The sequence below is a fragment of the Sapajus apella genome, unplaced genomic scaffold (genome assembly GCF_009761245.1).
Source record: "Sapajus apella isolate SASKATOON/1434 unplaced genomic scaffold, GSC_monkey_1.0 scaffold11, whole genome shotgun sequence".
NCBI classification, from domain to species: Eukaryota; Metazoa; Chordata; class Mammalia; order Primates; family Cebidae; genus Sapajus; species Sapajus apella.
Window position 1 is genome coordinate 10046592 of NW_022436951.1, and position 21252 is coordinate 10067843.

Below are 21252 nucleotides of genomic sequence, written 5' to 3' on the forward strand. Positions count from 1 at the left end.
AAAGGATTTAGAATGGCCCAGTGAATAAGTATTGCTTAGCTGTTGGGGGTGGTGAATTGTCCAAGGTCATTGCCTGTTTCCCTGCCCTGGAGACTTGTTACAACCGAAAGGACATTTGAAGGTATTACTCTGTAATAGGAAAAAAGTTGAAGATTGGTGGTTGCCTAAGGTTAGGGGGACAATGTAAACAGGGATTAAATGGGGAATAATGGGTCAGCTTTGGTATGAGGTACTTTGCCTTAAAATATTCCTTTTGGGGTGATGAAAATGATCTAAAATTGATTGTAGTGATGATTGTACAACTCTGTGAATATACTGAATACCATTTCAACGCTTTATATTATTAAACATTATATTAAATACTTTGGTGAATTGTATGGTTGGTAAATTATATCTTTTTTTTTTTTTTTAAAGAGACAGTGTTTCCCCCTGTCAGGCTGGAGTGCAGTGACATGATCATAGCTCACTGCAGCCTCCAATTCCTGGAATCAAGGGATCTTCCCACCTCAGCCTCCTGAGTAGCTGAGACAATAGGCACATGTCACTGACTGTAACTTTTTTTTTTGGTAGGGACAGGGTTTCACTATGTTTCCCAGGCTAGTCTCAAACTCCTGGCCTCAAGCAATCCCTACTCCCCCACCACCTCAGCCTTCCAAAATACTGGGATTACAGACAAATGTAAATTGCCATGCCCAGCCAATTATACCTTTTTTTTTTTTTTTTTGAGACAAGGTACTTGCTCTGTTGCCCAAGCTGGAACGCAGTGGTGTGATCTCAGCTCACTGCAATCTTCCTACCTTAGCCTCCCAAGTAGCTGGAATTATAGATACACACAACATGCCCAGGTAATTTTATTCATTTTTTGTAGAAACAAGGTCTCACTATGTTGCCCAGGCTGATCTCGAACTCCTGGGCTCAAGAGATCCTCCCGCCCTCAGTCTCCCAAAGTGTTGGGATTACAGATGTTAGCTACTGCGACTGACCCCAATTATGTCTTAATAAAGCTTTTTTTTTTTTTTTTTTTTTTTGAGACAGAGTTTTACTCTGTCATCCAGGCTGAAGTGCAATGGCATGATCTCTGCTCACTGCAACCTTCACCTCCTGGGTTCAAGCAATTCTCCTGCCTCAGCGCCCCCAGTAGCTGGGATTACAGGCATGTGCCACCATGACCGGCTAATTTTTTTTTTTTTTAGTAGAGACAGGGTTTCATTCTGTTGGCCAGGCTGGTCTCGAACTCCTGACCTCAAGTGATCTGCCAGCCTTGGCCTCTCAAAGTACTGGGATTATAGGCATGAGCCATCATGCCCGGCCTTAATAAAGCTTTTACAAAGACAGAGTTTAAAGATCAAAAGCACTAAGCCTGGTGTCGGAACTGGTACTAAGTTCTGGCTTTACCATCTATTTAGTTTTGTGGACCTGGGTTTATTATTTAAACCCTTAACGCTTCTTTGGCCTTATCTAAAGTGGGGATGAAAATGCCGTACAGATTGTTTTCAAGTTAAGTGACATAGGACATTGAAAGTGGACATAGTAAACTCCAATGACATATTTTTATTTATTTAAGTTAGGCATGTATCATTGTGGATAATAGATGCTTAGTCTGAAATGCTCTGCAGAGTTTCCAGGTAGCCCTCTGAAATGAATACACATTGAGTATTTCTAATCTGAAAATCCAAAATCCCTTCCTTTGGAGTGTCATGTTTGGATTAAAAATATTCAACTTGTACATTTTAGGGTTGAGAACTGATTTGCATAACACATAAACAGCAGAATACTGGAAGACCAGGTACCAGGTTGGGTTTGTGTATGTGGTTTGTTCCCTTGAGACCAGACATTGTCAGTTAGCTTCTTACTACACGTCCGCCTCCCTGGCTTCAGATGCTGTTTGTTCTCTTGGTTTGTTGTCAGAGTAATTGTTGCTTATAGCTGCCAAAGGCAGTAAGTAGTTAGTGGAATAGAGCTGTGGTCAGCACCAAAGCTGCCTCCTGTCATGTTTTCAGAAGCTTGGAGAATGAGCCTGCTAGTTAGGCCTGCTCTAGAGAGCCACGCCCTCTGGCCAGGAGTGAGGGACCAGCAGCCCTGGGAATCAGCTTCAGGAAACAAATCCTGTTTTGGTTTTTAGCTTCCTACAGCTAGATAGTGGATGAATTCATTCAATCTTTAGTCTATATTCTCAGAGAGAAGGCTCCAAATTTCAAGTCTGACCTTGAATATGCCCCTACTCTATCAGACCAGAATATTATTTCAGAAAGCCACCTAAGGTAAGGATGTGACAATAGTTCAGTAATACTTGGCACTAATGATACACTTAGGAATTTTTAATAGAGCAATTTCTTTAATTTCTTAAGAGCTATGCGTAGGATTGAAGAATATTACCAGGATCAAGAATTATTTGTCTCCTTGTATGTTTTCATGTGTCCATTCTTTCAGCAGACTTACTGACAATTTACTCTGTGTCAGGAATTATGTGCTGGGAGTTGAGGCTAAAAATCCATAAGGGTTCAGCCTTAGCCCTCAGTTTGTATCATTAGTTGGCAAGACAGACAAGGTAAGAGACTCTTGCAATTCAGTGTGAAAAGTGTTGTGCTTGGCCGGGCGTGGTGGCTCACACCTGTAATCCCAGAACTTTGGGAGGCTGAGGTGGGCAGATTACTTGAGGTCAAAAGTTGGAGACCAGCCTGGACAACATGGTGAAACCTCGTCTTTACTAAAAAAAGTCTCTTACCTGCTTATATATATATATATATATATATATATATTGGCCAGGTGTGGTGGTGGGTGCCTATAATCCCAGCTGCTAAGGAGGCTGAGGCATGAAAATCTCTTGAACCTGGGAGACAGAAGTTGCAGTAAGCTGAGATTGTGCCACTGCACTCCTGCATAGGTAACGGGGAGACTCTGTCTCCAAAAAAGTGCTGTTCTGGAGGCATGTACAGAGTGTGGTTTGGGTGTCTAGCAAAGGGGCACCTCAGCGTTCTGATAGAAGGAGCTTTAATCAGAGAAGCCCTCACAGGACCTGAACTGTGTGGACAGTGGTTTGGACAGTGAGTTGGATGGACAGGAGTGGAGATAGTGGGTTGGGTGGTCCCAGTGGACGCAGTGGGGGCCAGTTGGAGGCAGTGCAACTGGCATTCAGGAGTATGCAAGGTAGGAGATGATGGTGGCCCGGAGTCAGAGTGACGACAGGGATGGATAGACATGGGCAATTTGGAGCTGTTAAGACAGTGGAGCACAGGATGTGAGAGGCAGGGAGTAGGTAAGAGTGACTCCCAGGTTTCTGGTTTGGCCAGCTGGGTGGCTGGCCCCGAACCAGAGCTCAAAGGAGCAGGTTTGGCAAGGGGTGGTAATGAGCTGATTTTGAAATGTAAATTTGAAGGATCTGAGGGACATTCTGGTGCAGGTGGCCAGGAGGCTGTTGAGGTGTCCAGGCCTGGAGCTCTGAAGGCAGATCTGGAGTGAGGTACCTCTTAGGGATCATCGGCCTACATTGTTGAAACACTTTTGAGTGGGAGAGCTCATCCAGGGGACACAGGGTTTGTGAGGAGGGAAGAGGACCCTGCCCAGAAAGGAGACTTGACCAAGAGGAGCCTGAGAGAGTGTTGGCGTATATTAGTCAGGGCTCTCTAGAGGGACAGAACTAATAGGAGAGATATATATATATATATGTATGTATGTATGTATGTATTATGTAATTGTATTTGGGTTGGAGATTAATAAACTCCATATATAGATTCAATCAAGTTGACCTTCAGTATTAACCATCACAGGTCCACCCCTTGTCAGCTTGAACCCATACACATCTCCTGAGATTATACATAATCTTCAAATAAAGACAATAATAAGGTCATAATACAACTACCCTTCATACAACCAGAAACTCACCAATCCCCAACCCCAAATACCATTACATAAAGTTAACAATACTTAAATGCTGATATGAAGTCATAAATCTTATGTCACATGATAAAGGAAATAAAAGAAGTATTTACATGTGTAAACATGTTTTTAACAAAAGAAGAAGGAAATACTCATGACAGTTACAGTTCTCGTTTCTGCAGCTGGTCACATGGTCATAGCTGGTATTAATGACTACCTTCTTCTACTACCCATTCTTTATTCCCTTTGCCTTCAGCAAACATCTCAGCAGGTCGTGTTTTTTATTTTTTTTTTCTCTAGTGGAGTGACCCAAACCTTTATTCCTGAGGGGTATGGATCATTTGTAGTCCTGCTTGGAATGAGCTGTTGTAGTTTTCCATTGACCTTAATCACAGGGCTTGGTAATACTAAGAGACATCCTAACGGACTCCTGTATTCCATGCATACTCTTCCTTACCTCCATTATGGAGAGTAGACTGATTTCATCTTGATATTCACGGTTAATCACCCCAGCCAACACTGTTGACTTAAAGGTAGGAGGAGCCCAGAGTGTCCAGGTGGCAATCTTAACTTCCATCTTAATGGAATCGTTGTGTCTCCTGGTGGCAGCATTTCTCCCTCTGGAACCAAGACCTCTAGACCAGTAGAACATAATGTCACAGGGATAGGAAGCAAAAATTTTGCTAGTGGATCACTAGGGATGATGGTAAGTGGTGCCACTTCCACTTCTACCTCTTAATTCCTAGACCCGTGAATTCTGGCTATGGGAGAAACGGTACCATATATTGAATGCTGATTCAGAGCATACATGGTCTTCTGGAGAACTTTTTCCCAGCCCTGCAGAGTATTGTCACCTAGTTAGGGTTGTAATTGTGACTTCAAAAAGCCATTACACCGTTCTGTCACTCCAGCTGCTTCTAGATGCTGGGGAACATGGTAAGACCAGTGAATTCCATGAGTATGAGCCCACCGCTGCACTTCTTTAGCTGCAAAGTGAATGCCTTGTTCAGAGGCAATGCCGTGTGAAATACCATGATGGTAGATAAGGCATTCTGTGAGTTCACAGATGGTAATCTTGGCAAAAGCATTCTGTATAGAAGAGCAAACTCATATCCAGAGTAAGTGTGTGTTCCAGTGAGGACAAACCTCTGCTCTTTCATGATAGAAGAGGTTCAGTATAATCAGCCTCCCACCAGGTAGCTGGCTGATTGCTCCAAGGAATGGTGCCATATGAGGGCTCAGTGTTGGTCTCTGCTGCTAGCAAACTGGGCACTCTGCAGTGGCCGTAGCCAGGTCAGTCTTGGAGAGTGGAAGCCCATGTTGCTGAGCCCATATGTAACCTTCATCCCTGCCACCATGGTCACTTTGTTTATGGGCCCATTGGGCGATGACAGGGTTGGCTGGGAAAGAGGCTGAGTGGTGTCCACAGAATGGGTCATTCTATCCACTTGATTATTAAAATCCTCCTCTGCTGAGGTCACCTGTTGGTGAGCACTCATGTGGGATACAGATACCTTCACAGTTTTTGACCACTCAGAGTTTTATCCACATACCTCTTCCCCAAATTTCAAAGTTCTGCCCATTGGGAAGGTTTCGCTTCACCATTGTCCTCCAGGGATGTCCTAGAAAGGGGCTGTAGTACTACAGCTGTCCACTTTGAGATGATGCCTACATATCGTGCAGAACCGTCTGTGAACCAGGCCCTAGTCTTCTCTTCTCTGTCAGCTGATCATAGGGAACTCCCCACGAGGCCGTCGGTGCAGGCTGGGGAAGAGAAGGCAGGGTAGCAAGAGTGGAGACCATGGGAGTTTGAGCCACTTTTTCATGTAACTTACTGTGCCTTCAGGGCCTGCCCAAACCCAATCACATATATACCACTTCCATTTGATGATGAAATGCTGCTGTGCACATCCCACTTTATGGCTAGATGGGTCAGAAAGCACCAATTCATAATGGGCAGTTCAGGTCGCATGGTGACGTGACCCATAGTCAAAAGTTCAGTTTCTACCAAAGCCCAATAATGGGCCAAGAGCTATCTCTCAAAAGGAGAGTAGTTATCTGCAGAAGATGGAAGGGCCTTGCTCCAAAATCCTAGAGGCCTCTGCAGTGATTCACCTATGGGGGCCTGCCAAAAGCTCCAAATAGCATCCCTATCTGCCACTGACACTTCAAGCACCATTGGATCCGCTGGGTTTTATGGCCCAACTGGCAGAGCAGCTTGCACAGCAGCCTGGACCTATTACAGAGCCATCTCCTTTTCTGGACCCCACTCAAAACTGTCAGCCTTTCGGGTCATTTGATAAATGACCCAGAGTAACACACTCAAATGAGGAATGTGTTGCCTCCAAAATCCAGATAGGCCCGCTAGGCATTGTGCCTCTCAGCGGCCAAGTGCAGGAAATTTTCCTTTACCTTAGAAGGACTATCTCAACAGGCCCCACACCACTGGACCCCTAAAAATTTTACTGAGGTAGAAGGTCCCTGAATTTCAGTCGGATTTATTTTCCATCCTCTGGCATGAAAATGTGTCACCAATAAGTCCAATGTGTTTGCTATGTCTTGCATAATGTCATCAATGTAATGGACCAGTGTGATATCTCAGGGAAGCGAAACGCAATCAAAGTCTCTCTGAATAAGATTATGACACAAAGCCGGAGAGTTGATATATCCCTGAGGTAGGACAGTAAAGGTATATTGCCGGTCTTGCCAGCTGAAGGCAAATTGCTTCTGGTGGGCCTTATGGACAGGAATGGAGAAAAAGGCATTTGCCAAGTCAGTGGCTGATACCAGGTACCAGGAGATTTGCCAATTTGCTAAAGCAATGAAACCACATCTGGTACAGCAGCTGTAATCGGAGTCACCACTTGGTTAAGCTTACGATAATCCACTGACATTCTCTAAGACCCGTCTGTCTTCTGCACAGGCCAAATGGAAGAGTTGAACAGGGATGTGGTGGGAATCACCACCCTTGCATCTTTCAAGTCCTTGATGGTGGCACTCATCTCTGTAGTCCCTCCAGGGATGCGATACTGTTTTCGATTTACTATTTTTCTAGGTAGAGGCAGCTCTGACGGCTTCCATTTGACCTTTCCCACCATAATAGCCCTCACTCTACCAGTCAGGCAGCCAATGTGGGGGTTCTGCCAGCTGCTAAGTGTGTCTATGCCAATTATGCATTCTGGCACTGGGAAAATAACCAGATGAGTCCGGGGACCCACTGGACCCACTGTAAGTCAGACCTGAGTTAAAACTCCACTAATTACCTGACCTCCATAAGCCCCTACTTTAACTGGAGGACCACAATGACACTTGGGGTACCCTGGAATCAACGTCAGCTCAGAACCAGTGTCCAGTAGTACCCAAAATGTTTGATCATTTCTTTTTTACTCAGTGCACACTTACCCTGGTAAAAGGCTGGGGGTCTCCTTGGGGAAGGATGAGAGAAAGATTCACTGCATAAATTGTCGGTAATGTAGCGTGGTCTTTCCTCAAGGGGAACTGACCTCCTCTTCCTTCAAGGGGTGCTGGGTCTGTAAACTAGCTCAAGTCTGGAAATTGGTTGAGAGGCCGTGATTCTCTGTTTTTATAATTTGAACTAGTCTTTTGTCCATACAACCTGGAATTTTTCTGTTTATATAAATTAAGTAGGAATGAAGTAGTCAGTTTCACTTCTAGGAACAGCATGATTAATTAGCGAAGGCCAGAGCTCTACACGAGTCAGACTATTCTTATTGCTGCTTTGCCTCTGCTGTCCATTACGGTAGCTATGCCCACCTTGCCTTTGACAGTTCAGTGCCGACACTTGGCCCCTGCCACCTCGGGATCCAGTTATTCCCATTGTATTTAAATTTTGTAGTTGAGCGACTGCAGTTCCCACTGTTAGATCTGACATACAGAGAAGAGCAATTATAGGGCTCTTCAAAGATGCAGGTGCTGCCCTCACAAATTAATTTTGCTAGGCGTTGGTTAAGGATATATCTTCTGGACCCTCCCAGCTCGGATCAGTACGTCTAAAGTGACTAATCCATTCCACCATCCCAATCTCCCTAAGCCTTTGGATCTCTTCCTCTACATTAAACCAAAGATCAGGCATTTCCAGCTTCTTCACAGTGGGCCATCTTTTAATCCATATTTCAGCTAACCAAGCATATAAACTATTAGAACCTTTTTTTTTTCCTCTCCCCAGCTCCCCACCCCCCGCTGTCCCTTCCCTATTTCCCCCCAACAGACACCAGTGTGTGATGTTCCCCTCCCTGTGTCATGTGTTCTCATTGTTCAACACCCGCCTATGAATGAGAACATGCGGTGTTCGAACCTTTTTTAACTCCCCGAGCTGCAACTTTAAATGCAGAGTCCCTACTTAGAGGGCCCAAATCAATAAAATCAGGCTGATCCAACTCTGTTTCTTCCACCATCATCCCATACCCTTAATATCCATCCCATGTCTATTCTCTAGATTTCTGTTTATATAAATTAGATAACTCAAACAGTTCTTTTTGAGTATAGCACACCTCATCATGGGTCACACTCTCAACCTCACCTCACCTGCTGGGACTTTAGTTATAGGTCTGGAAGCAAACAGGGGTGTGGAGGGTGGCTCCTGAGGAGAATCAACATGATCTTGCCTGGCAGCTGCCTCAGGGGAGGCCATCAGTGTTGCCTCAGGCAGCTTAGAGTTTGTTTCACACAAAGATGGAAAGGGTGATGGCAGGATGGGTCAGGGATGGGTTGTTTCCACTACTGGGGATGCTTCTTCTGGCAGAAACGGTTCATCAGGTTTTACAAACTCAGTGTCCCCAGCTTCATCAGGGTCCTCCCACACGTCCCATTACAAATAGCAAGGTGTCATTCTTTTCCAATCAATGCCCTCACCTTTTTTTTTTTTTTTGAGACAGAGTCTTGCTTTGTCGCCAGGCGCCAGGCTGGAGTGTAGTGGCACAAACTCAGCTCACTGCAACCTCTGCTTCCTGGGTTCAAGCAATGCTCCTGCCTCAGTCTCCCAAGCAGCTGGCACTACAGGCACGCGCCACCACGCCCAGCTAATTTTTGTATTTTTTAGTAAAGATGGGGTTTCACCATGTTGGCCAGGATGGTCTTGATCTCTTGACCTCGTGATCTGCCAGCCTCAGCCTCCCAAAGTGCTGGGAGGGAGCCAGGCGTGAGTCACCGCGCCTGGCTGCCCTCACTTTAACAGTAGACATCTGGTGAGGCTGTGCAGGCACCTTTCGTTGCGGGTCAGCCACTCACATGATACAAACTTGTGTCTGCTTTTCCACAGTTCCAGCTCTTTCTCTGCAGGAGATAAGACTCTCACTCAGGGCAGTCTTAGCAGATTTGAGGCTCAGTATCTGCTTCTGAAGCTGGGAGATAGAATCCCTGAGTTCATCATTTTCTTTCATCATTTTGTCCACTGAACTTAGGAGCAACCAACCAGCTTCATTATGTCCCTTGGTTCTTCACATACGGTCAAAGGTATTATGTACAGAGTCACCAAACTCCTTGCCTGTCATGAGCAATGAATCAGGAGTGTCAAGTGCATTAATTTTGCATAACTTTCTAAACAGTTCAGGCCAAGGACTATCAGTGTTCTCCCTACCATTAGAAGTAGAGTCCTTAGCATTTTTGGGTTTAATACTAAGCAGCCAACTCCAGAAACCCCACAATGAATGAAAAAACCCCATCCTTAATATTCTGTTCCTCTAGAACCTCTCCTGGTACCAAAATCTGTGTTAGGGTTCCCTAGATGGACAGAACTAACAGGATAGGATGTATGTATGTATATATGTATGTATGTGTGTGTGTGCGTGTATGAATATATGAATAAAGGGGAGTTTATTAAGTATTAAATTACATGAACACAAGGTCCCACAACAGGCTATTTGCAAGCTTGAAGAGGAAGGAGAGCTAGTCAAAGTCTCAAAACTGAAGAGATTGGAGTCTGATGTCTGAGGGCAGAAAGCATCTAGTATGGGAGAAAGATGTAGGCTGGAAGGCTAGGCCAGTTTTGCCTTTTCACGTTTTTCTACCTGCTTTATATTCACTGGCAGTTGATTAGATTGTGCCCACCAGATTAAGGGTGGGTCTGCCTTACCCAGGCCACTGACTCAAATGTTAATCTCCTTTGGCAGCACCCTCACAGCCATACCCAAGATCAATATTTTGCATCCGTTAATCAAGTTGACACTCAGTATTAACCATCACATGGCCACTCTGCCTGGAACTAATTTCTGCTCTTTTTCAGGTCTCAGTATAAATGACATTTCCTGAGTGCAGCAGTCTTCTTTGACCTGTTCTGAATGTAGTTCAGCGTTTCTGAGTGTTCCCATTGTACCCTGCATTTCCACTAACATAGCATGTTTCTACCAGTGCTAGCAGTGCTGTCAGACCCCTGTGTTCTCTGGGGACTTAGGTGCGGTGTGTTGTGTTTACTCCTGTGTTTGCTGTGCCTGGAAGAGAGCATGTGCATAAGAGATGATCATTCAGTATATAAAAGAGCATGTGAAGTCCAGGGGAGGAGCAGTGCCGAGGAGGCGGCGGCATGGTCGGCAGGGGGAGGCAGGTTGTATATGGGTTGAGAGAGTACAACCCTCGTCAGATAAACCCTTGTCAGGTAAAGCCTTTCGGGTAAAGGCTTGAGACCCACTCTTCTTAACCTGGCTTAGTCTCATTTTCCGCATCTCTAAAGTGAAACAATAATGGTAGTTAACTAAGCTCTGAGAAATAAATGAGATGAAGTGTAGAGATAGAATCTTTTATAGGCTTCTGGTACTTACGACACCCATTACTCAGTATTCTAGTTAGTTTTTGTCTGTCTGAATTTCATGAGGGCAAAAGTTGATGCTTTTTTTTTTTGATACAGGTTCTCACTTTGTCACCTGGGTTGGAGTACAGTGGCACAATCCCTGCTTCCTGCAGCCTCAACTTTCAACCAATCCTTCTATGTCAGCTTCCTGAGTAGCTGGGATAAGTGCATGCCACCATGGCTGACTAATAAAAGTCAATTCTTTTTCATCATTTTATTTATTTATTTTTTGGAGACTGGGTCTTACTCTGTCACTCAGACTGGAGTATAGTGGCACAATCACAGCTCACTGCAGTCTCCACCTCCTCAGGCTCAGGTGTAGCTGGGATTACAGGTGTGCACCACCATGCCCTACTAATTTTTATATTTTTTGTAGAGACGAGCCTTCACCATGTTGCCCAAGCTGGTCTTGAACTCCTGGGCTCAAGTGACCCACTTGCCTTAGGCCTCCCAAAGTGCTAGGGTTGTAGACATGAGCCACTATGCCTGGCCTTATTCCTCATTTTATCCTCAGCATTTGGTACTTAACATATTCAGGAGCTGTTTCTTGGAAGGAATTGGTATATATTAGAGATGGGTCATTTTGCAACTCTGAGTAACCAGATATACAACTTGAGTACTGACTCAGACCCATTGGAGCCCTGTGATTTTGGCCCACTCCTTAGAAACATAGTTCTGAGAAGAGATCAGGTTGGCAACTTTTTTGATGCTGGACCAGCTGTGAGATACGGGTTCCAGTAGTTGTGTCTCCTTTGGGCCATAAACTTGCTAAGGAATGGGTGGTAGTTCTCAAATTCTCATCTCTTGTCTGGCCTAGACATTGCCAGAATGGGAATGCTTTCTGGCTCAGCATGGGCGAGGTTTTTAGATGATGTGGGGGTAGTCGCAGCTGTGGGTTCTGGGAATTGCTGATACTCTCGGTGGGATCCAGAACAGATGTAGCTATTTTCTTTTGATCTGTGGGGGAAGACTTGTGGAAACTGGACGACTTATTTTTCATGTTTTCATCTTTTTTTAAAATTAAAATAGGCTGGGTGCAGTGGCTCACGCCTATAATCCCAGCACTTGGGAGGCCGAGGTGGGTGGATCATGAGGTCAGGGGTCAAAGACAAGCCTGACCAACATGGTAAAACCCTATCTCCACTAAAAATACAAAAATTAGCTGGGCTTGGTGGCACACACCTGTAATCCCAGCTACTCAGGGGTCTAAGGCAGGAGAATTGCTTGAACCCAGGAGGTGGAGGTTGCAGTGAGCCGAGATCACACCACTGCACTCCAGCCTGGGTGACAGAGCAAGACTCTGTCTCAAAAAAAAAAAAAAAGAAAATAAATAAACTAAACAAATAAAAAGTAGCCATAACATTGGGATAAATATTGAAATAAGGAATTAACCTTGGCTGGGCAGGGTGCCTCACACCTATAATCCCAGCACTTTGGGAGGCCAAGGCAGAAGGATCACTTGAGGCTGTCATGCTTCTGTTCTAGTTGAATTTAAGCCCCACTGAGATATTCTAGTTTCAAAAACCTTGGTGTGCTATGATCCCCGTGCCAGCAGCTTTTGCCTTTCCTTTGTGCCATAATGGCAAGCTTTGTTCAAACTCAAATAGAGTAGCAAGAGATGCTATACAAAGCACATAGACCATTTTTAACTGATGCATTTGTTGAAAATTTGCATAAGTTTCAGAGTTAGTTTTTTAAGAAAAGCCTGTCAGCCTAACCAGTAGAACCAGTTCTGCCTGATTATTAAAGAACTATACCTTTTCTGCCTTTTTGCTGCACATTGAACATGGTAGTTAATGGAATCAGTGAGGAATGTTGTCTCATGTTTCACAGCTGCAGAAGTAAGGTTGTCAACATCTGCCAAGTAGGCAGTTGTTAGGGAATGTCAGAGTTGAAAGCACAGAGGCTTACGGGCAACTCTAGGCTTTTCTCTAAAACCAGTTTATGGTTTAAGAAGCTCCCACCGCCCCAAAGAACAGGGATAGTACAGAGGCAGCTCTCACTGGATGCTGGTTGAATTGGCTTCTAGATCCTGGAATGTGCTGCACCCATCCACTGCTCTCTCTGAACAGGCTTCACAAGTGATAGTCTTTCCATTAAGCTTTAGAGGAGTCCTCTCTTTCTCCAATATATTGCAATATGAGTAGAGCATTTGGTGATGCTATCCATATTAGTTGCTAAGCCTAGCTATTGTTTCTTTTCTATTCTTTATTTTTGGCGGGTGGGGGGACAGGGTCTTGCCCTGTCACCCAGGCTGGAGTATAGTGGGACAGTCATGGCTCACTGCAGCCTTGACCTCCCAGGCTGAAGTGATTCTCCTGCCCCACCCTTCTGAGTAGCTGGGACTATAGGCACATGCCACCATGCCTGGCTAATTAAAAAAAAAAATTGTGGGGGCCGGGCGCAGTGGCTCACGCCTGTAATCCCAGCACTTTGGGAGGCCGAGGCAGGTGGATCCCGAGGTCAAGAGATCGAGACCATCCTGGTCAACATGGTGAAACCCCGTCTCTACTAAAAATACAAAAAATTAGCTGGGCATGGTGGCACATGCCTGTAATCCCAGCTACTCAGGAGGCTGAGGCAGGAGAATTGCCTGAACCCAGGAGGCGGAGGTTGCGGTGAGCGCGCCATTGCACTCCAGCCTGTGTAACAAGAGCGAAACTCCGTTTCAAAAAAAAAAAAAAATTGTGGAAATGAAGTTTGGCCATGTTGCCCAAGCTTGTCTCGAACTCCCAAGCTCAAGTGATCCAATCCATCTACCTTGGCCTCCAACGGTGCTGGGATTACAGGCACAAGCCACTGCACCTGGCCAAGACTATACTTGAGAGGAAGCAAGAATTGCTCAGTCATACATACCAGTGTTATTCATGGTTAGAGCCTTTCCTGGAGTCTCACTGAACTCTCAAGAGTTGGTTGGGATGAAAATTAGAAACTCTTACCTCAGAGGACCCAGTGGAGTGAGTCTTATAAGAGTAACTCTTTCAGCAGGCGTTAAGGAGCCTTGAGGTTCTTCTCCATGCAGCTGACCAGTGTCATTTAGGGTGGGTGTAGGTGTCTTTTGTTGTTGTTTCCCTTTAGCTTCCTTTGGCCTCTCTATAACTTTCATTCCACTTTCCCTGGTCACTTTGTGTTGCTTACTTTGACCTGGTTTCGGGTGGGTCTAGCAGGCCCTTCACTGATCATTCTGCCTTGTTTATCCTTTTTCCTTTCATTTCTTCTTTCCACATGACAGTGTGGCATTGAATAAGAACGCAGACTGGGCCAGGATACCTGGGTTTGACTTTCACCTGTGCCACATACTAGCAGGGTATCCTCCTTTGTAAAATGGAGACAATCATGGGTATAATAACTCTATTGCAAAGGTTTGCTGTGAGGATTAAATGAGTTAATAAATATAAATGAGTTAGTAAATAAATATAAAGCTTTTTAAACAGTAGCTGGCACTTACAGCCCAAGAAATGTTTGTTGTTATTCACTTCTCAACCTCAGTAAGGGCTGGCCCTGTACGTACTTTGGAAAAAGGAGCAGTAGACTTTGGCATTCACAGATTGGACATTTGTGATTTCTACAGTCCACAAGTGACTCTTGGTCACAGTGTAGTAATTTGTAATGCCACTAAGGAAGAGATTATATTTACTCATTCAGTTGTAAAAGTTAGACAGCCTTTAATCACTTGTCCAGCAAATTTGCCAACGAAGACAACAGCTTATACACATTCAGAATACAGCATGGTTAGGAGTAGGATGCACATATGGGAATTTTAGGTACACTCACTCTAAGATCCAGATGTCAGTAGGACTCAGCACATCCAGACACAGGTGCTCCTCTGTGTACCCTTGTTGGTATCCACCGCGCCTCCCCATCATTCAGCTAAGTTCATTCTCCTGGGATCAACAAGCAAATAATGGTACGTCTGTTTTCTTTTAAGAATATTGAAATATATTAGCTCCTTATTTGTCAGTTCTTTGTTTTCTTTGTGGAATTCAAAAAGCGATTGTGAAATATAGGGATGAAGAGACTACAGACATTGCCAGTGAATACTCTCCATTCTGTCCTTCCTACCCATCCAGACAGGTAACTTCTGAAAACCAAATTCAAAGAAAAACTCCAATTAAATATATTTTTGAGGGTAGGATTTCTTTATGATTCTTATTTGTATACCCTGATGTTTTGGGGTCCTCTAGGTTATTTCTCTTCTTGGGACTGGTGTTTATTTTTATTTGAGGGGGGATGCAAGGATAGTAGTGATGATGGTATTTGTTTTTTCCTGGGTTGATTATCTGTAAGAATTGCATAGTGTATATTTCTAATTTTTTTGAAGTATTAACCAGAGAAGGATTAGATACTAGTGATGATTGAGTACAGTGTGGCACCTTAAATTCCAGTGCTCCAGTGCATATATGTTTCTATTCTCAATTTGTTACCACCTTTCAGCAGTTTGATCTACTGTCAACAAAATTAGTAGCTGAGAAAGTGTTTTTGTGTGTGTGCATGCCCAAGCAGGCCCTTCCTCGGATGTGGTCTCTTAAGAAAGCCGTTGGTCTACTCTTTCGGTCTTGTAGAAGGTTCAAAGTGCTTTCTGTTGCAAAAGATAAGATGCGTAATGACCAGACCTAAATCATAGTGGGCTGCTAGAAGATAAATCCTATTAGTAGAAAAGTGCCACTTCTTTTTCCACGGCTTCAGATATTCCTAATGTAGTTAAAGTCTTATGGAATTAGGGCCAACTAGAGTGTTGCTAATTTCAGGAATTCCTGATCCACAGAAAAAAGAGTTGTGAGACCTGCTGAGTAGAGTCAATTTAGTTTAATATGGGAAACAGGATTGGACGAAAAGTAGACGTTATTGGTCTCATGTAACGAGATCAGGCTGGAGTGCAGTGGAGCAATCTCAACTCACTGCAACCTCCGCCTCCCGGGTTCAAGCTATTTTTGTGCGTCAGCCTCCTGAGTAGCTGGGATTGCAGGCACATGCCACCATAGCAGGCTAGTTTTTGTATTTTTGGTAGAGATGTGGTTTTACCATGTTGGCCAGACTGTTCTCAAACTCCTGGCCTCATGTGATCCACCCACCTCGGCCTTCCAAAGTGCTGTGATTAGCAGTATGAACCACCACGCCCTGCTGACAGATTCTTGAATAATTCCTTTACTTTTTGTTTACTCATGAAAGGAAATCAAGAAGCAGCACAGGTTGTGCTACCCCCAACAGTTATAACAAATTACATTACCAAGTACATAAAGTCCTCATACTAGGTAGTATTTTTTCCATTTTATACTGGAGGAAACTGAAGCTCAGTCGGTTTAAATGACATGAGCAAGGTCATGTCTGTGGATGCCAGAGCCGTATTTGGACTGTGGCCCCCAGATCTGTATTCTTTCTCTTTTTGGTATATATACAGAGAAAAGATTGGAGAGATATGGAGAAAGACAAAAACTTAAATTATTAGTGCTATGCTGTATAAAAAATACAACTTTCTATTTTAAAAATTTTTGTTTTAAGTTATACATGGATACCCACCTAATATGTAGATGCAAATACATTTTTCTCCCTCAGATTTTCTATTTAGTTGAAAAAATGAGTATTAAGTGTTCATTCTAGAAAAGTAGGGCAACTTTTAGGAAATGAAATGTCTGCGTTGTGTCCTTTTAGCACTTTGGTATCAAATGCAATGGAAAGAAATTGCTTTGGAACCTTTAGGGATGTTGCATCTTGGAATTTGCCCCTCCAGCTGGAGGAAATTAATCGGAGAACAAGGATTTCAGTTTTTGATTCAAAGCTGGTGATAGGAGCATTTATAAGCATTTTGATCTGTGAGAGCTTCATTGTACCCACACACACCCCCACCACAGTTCTTTTTAAGATCTTTCTGGCAGAGCCTTGCCCTTTTCATGCCTCTCCTAAGGAGCCCCAAGATCATTACACATTTGAGATGATGTGTACTCTGTATGTGAACTTGGTAAGAATCCAAATAATTGACTTTTCGAGAACCAGTGAAGTAAAAACCACCAGGCTAGCTCTCAGCAGGTCCTCAGGAGTGGTGGTTGACTTTAACATCATGTGCTTTTGTCCTGTATGTCAGGAGTCTCCAACACCTAGACCGCATACTGGTACTAGTCCTTGGCGGCATAGCAAGAGGTGAATGTAGGAGTAGGGGCCACAAGCATTACCTCCTGAGCTCCGTCTCCTGTCAGATCAGTGGCGGCATTAGATTCTCGTAGGAGCGCGAGCCCTGTTGTGAACTGCACATGCAAAGGATCCAGGTTATACACTCCGTATGAGAATCTAACTAATATCTAATGATCTGAGGTGGAACAGCTTCATCCCAAAATCATCCCCTGCCCCCCTGCAGGCACCCCCAGGTCCATGGAAAAATTGTCTTCTGTGAAACCAAACCCTGGCTCCAAAAAGATTGGGAACTGCTGGTGTGCTTGACAGATCCTTGAACGTGAAGTACAGTTCTCCTAATGGAATTTTTCTTATTTGTTCTGATCAGTTTTGTAGTAAGAGTTTCCTTTACAAGCAATGGATGCTACAGTGATTTTCTCTTTTACAATGGGAAACTGGAGACCTTGTTTGGCAGAATTGGTACATAACAGTGAGGAATATAGGCTCTGAGTTCAGTGGGGCTTGGAGCTCCTTGGTTAGTAACTTTTTTTTTTTTTTTGAGACAGGGTCTTACTCTGTTTTCCAGGCTGGAATGCAGTGGTGCAGTCATGGCTCACTGCAGCCTTGACCTCCTGGCCTCAAGTGATCATCTCACCTCAGCCCTCCAGGTACCTGGGACTTCGGGTGTATACTACCATGCCTGAATGATTTTTTAATTGTTTGTTTTGTAGAGATGAGTCTCACTGTTTCCTACGCCTGTCTCAAACTCCTGAGCTCAAGCAGTCCTCCCACCCCGGCCACCCAAAGTGTTAAGATTATAGGTGTGAGTTGCCACGCCCAGCCATAACTTACTTTTTAAAAATAATACCTCAAACAAGTTACTGAACCTCTTGATGCTATTTAAGCCTCAGTCTCCACATATGTAAAATGTAGATAATACTAGTAGAGGCACACATTGGAGATGTTTTGAGTTTAGTTCCAGACCACCACAATAAAGTGAATATAAATATAAAGTGAGAGGCTAGTCGCAGTGGTTCATGTCTGTAATCCCAGCACTTTGGGAGGCTGAGGCAGGCGATCACCTGAGGTCAGAAGTTCGAGACCAGCGTGGCCAACATGGCGAAACCCCATCTCTACTAAAAATATAAAAATTGTCCTGATGTGGTGGCGCACACCTGTAGTCCCAGCTACTTGGGAGGCTGAGGCAGGAGAATCACTTGAACCTGGGAGGCAAAGATTGCAGTGAGCTGAGATCACACCACTGCACTCCAGCCTGGGTGACAAAGCAAGACTCCATCTCAAAAAATAATAACAATAAAAAAACAAGTGAGTCTGCCAGGCATGGTGATGCACGCCTGTAATCCCAGCTACTCAGGAGGCTGAGGCAGGAGAATTACTTGAACCCAGGAGATGGAGGTACAGTGAGCCCAGATCACGCCACTGCACTCAGCCTGGGTGACAGAGTGAGACTCCATCTCAAAAAAAAAAAAAGAAAAGAAAAGTGAGTCTCACAAATTTTTTCTTTCCCAGTGCATATGTTTTAGTGCATTAAGTGTGCAAGAGCGTTATGTATTAAAAAAATGTACAGGGCCAGGCACGGTGTCTCACACCTGTAATTCTAGCACTTTGGGAGGCTGAGGTGGGTGGATCACCTGAGGTTGGGAGTTCAAGACCAGCCTGACCAACATGGAGAAACCCTGTCTCTACTAAAAATACAAAATTAGTAGGGTGCGGTGGCATGTCTATCATCGCAGCTACTTGAGAGGCTGAGGCAGGAGAATCGCTTGAACCTGGGAGGCGGAGGTTGCAGTGAGCCAAGATTGCACCATTGCACTCCAGCCTGGGCAACAAGTGTGAAACTCTGTCTCAAAAAAAAAAAAAATGTACATTACCTTAATTTAAAAGTATCTTATTGCCAAAAAGTGCTAACAGTTATCTGAGCCTTCAGGAAGTCATAATCTTTGCTGGTGGAGGATCCTGCTTTGATGTTGATGGCTGTCAACTGATCAAGGTGGTGGTTGCTGAAGGATGGAGTGGCTGTGGCAATTTCTTAAGATACGACAGCAATGAAATTTGCTGCATTGATTGACTCTTCCTTTCATGAAAGATTTCTCTGTAGTATGTGATGATGTTTGATAGCATTTTATCTACAGTAGAACTTCTATCAAAATTGGAATCAGTCTTCTCAAACACTGCTGCTGCTTTGTCAACCAAATTTATATATATTTCTGAATTCTTTGTTGTCATTTCTACAACGTTCACAGCATCTTCATCAAGAATAGATTCCATCTCAAGAAACCACTTCCTTTTTTTTTTTTTCTTCTTCTTTGAGACAGGGCCTCACTCTGTTGCCCAGGCTGGAGTGCAGTGGCTCTGTCTCAGCTCACTGTAACTTCCCTGTCCCAGGCTCAAGTCATCTTCCCATCTTAGCCTCCCAAGTAGCTGGGACTACCGGTGTATGCCACCATGCCTAGCTAAGTTTTTGTACTTTTTGTAGAGATGGAGTTTTGCTGTGTTGCCCAAGCTGGTCTTGAACTCCTGAGCTCAAATGATATGCCCACCTTGACCTCCAGCAATGCTGGAATTACAGACAAAAGTCACTGCGCCTGGCCAGTTAGAAAGAAACTACTTTCTCTGTGCATCCATAAGAAGCAACTTTCACCTGTTTTTTCAAGTACTCTGGGTTATTTCTCACTTTTTCAGTGTCATGAGATTGAAGCAGTTCATGTCCATCTTCAAGCTCAACTTTTATCAGTAATTTTAATTCTCTTGCTGTTTTTACCACATTTGCAGTTACTTCCTCCACTGATGAACCCCTCAAAGCCAATCTATGAGAGTTGGAATCAACTTCTTAACTCCTGTTAATGTTGCTATTATGACCTCCTCTCATGAATTGTGAATGTTTTTAATGGCATCTAGAATAGTAAATCCTTTCCAGAAGATTTCCAATTGACTCTGCTGAGATGAATCAGAGGAATCACTATCTACGGCACCTATAGCCTTACAAAATCTATTTCTTAAACAGTAAGACTGGAAAATCAAGATTACTCCTTGATCATGGGTCTGCAGAATTGATGTTGGGTTAGTAGGCATGAAAACAACATAAATCTCCTTGTACATTTTCATCAGAGTTCTTGGGCAACCAGGTGCATTGTCAATGAGCAGTAATATTTTGAGCAGTAGTATTTTGAAAGGAATTAATTTTTCTGATCAGTAGATCTCAACAGTGGTTGTAAAATATTCAGTAAACAATGCTGTAAACAGATGTTCTGTCATCCAGACTTTGTTGTTTCATTTATAGAGCACAGACAGATGAGATGTAGCATATTTATTTTGAATGGTAAATGAGCATTGGCTTCAACAGCAAGTCACCAGCTGCATTAGCTCCTAACAGTCAGTTATCCTTTGAAACTTTGAATCATTTCATTGGCCTCTCCTTTCTAACTATAAAAGTCCTAGATGACATCTGTCTTCAATAAAAGGCTGTTTTGTCTCCACTGAAAATCTGTTTACTGTAGCGACCTTTATCAATGATCTTAGCTAGATCTTCTGACTAACTTCCTGCAGCTTCTACATCAGCAGTGGCTGCTTCACCTTGCATTTTTTTGTTAATAGTTTCCTTTCCTAAACCTCATGAACCAACCTCTGCTAGCTTCAGACATTTCCTCTGGAGCTTCGTCACCTCTCTCAGCCTTCACAGAATTGAAGAGAGCTAGAGCCTTGCTATGGATTAGGCTTTAGCTTAAGGGACCACTCAAACTTTCTCCATATCAGTAGTAAGACGTTTTACTTTTTTAGCCTTCATATGTTCACTGGAGTAGCACTTTTAATTTCCTTCAAGAGTTTTTCCTTTGCATTCACAACTTGGCTAACTGGCACAAGAGGCCTCACTTTTGGCCTTCCTCACTCAGCTTAATCTTATCTAGCTTTTGATTCAAAATGGGAGACAAGCTATTCTTCCTTTCACCTAAACACTTAGAGGCCATTGTAGAGTTATCAGTTATCCTAATTTCAATGTTGTTGTGTTGTGTCTCAGAAATATGGAAGCCCAAGGAGAAGAGACATGGTAAACAGCTGGGTGGTGAAGCAGTCAGAACACATGTAACATTTATTGATTACGTTTGCCATCATACGTGGACATGATTCATGATGCCCCAAAGCAATTAGCATAGTAACATTAATGATCACTGATCACGGATCATCATAACAGATATAATAATGAAAAAGTTTGAAATATTACAGTAATTGTCAAAATGTGACACGGAGATAAGAAGTCAGCATGCGCGGTAGGAAAAACGGCACTGATAGCCTTGTTCCACACCAGGTTGCCACATAACTTCCATTGCGAAAAGTGCAATATCTGTGAAGCACAGTGAAGTGAGGTGCAATAAAGCAATGCATGCCTGTCCTAGAGTTATTGTGAGGATTAATGAGATTCTAATGAAGAGTACTCACCTGGCACATGGTAG

General features: G+C 43.7%; 1 protein-coding gene and 1 long non-coding RNA gene across 4 annotated transcripts in view; both read left to right on the forward strand.

The window, feature by feature from the left end:
- The window catches only part of MTMR12 (myotubularin related protein 12), a 91677-nt gene that overhangs the window by 14807 nt on the left and 55618 nt on the right, over positions 1-21252 (forward strand). The window lies entirely within an intron of this gene.
- LOC116552312 lies at positions 6654-11355 on the forward strand. The gene is made up of 3 exons (XR_004269323.1): positions 6654-6931; positions 10432-10435; positions 11344-11355. It is a non-coding gene; the product is annotated as an uncharacterized LOC116552312 (long non-coding RNA).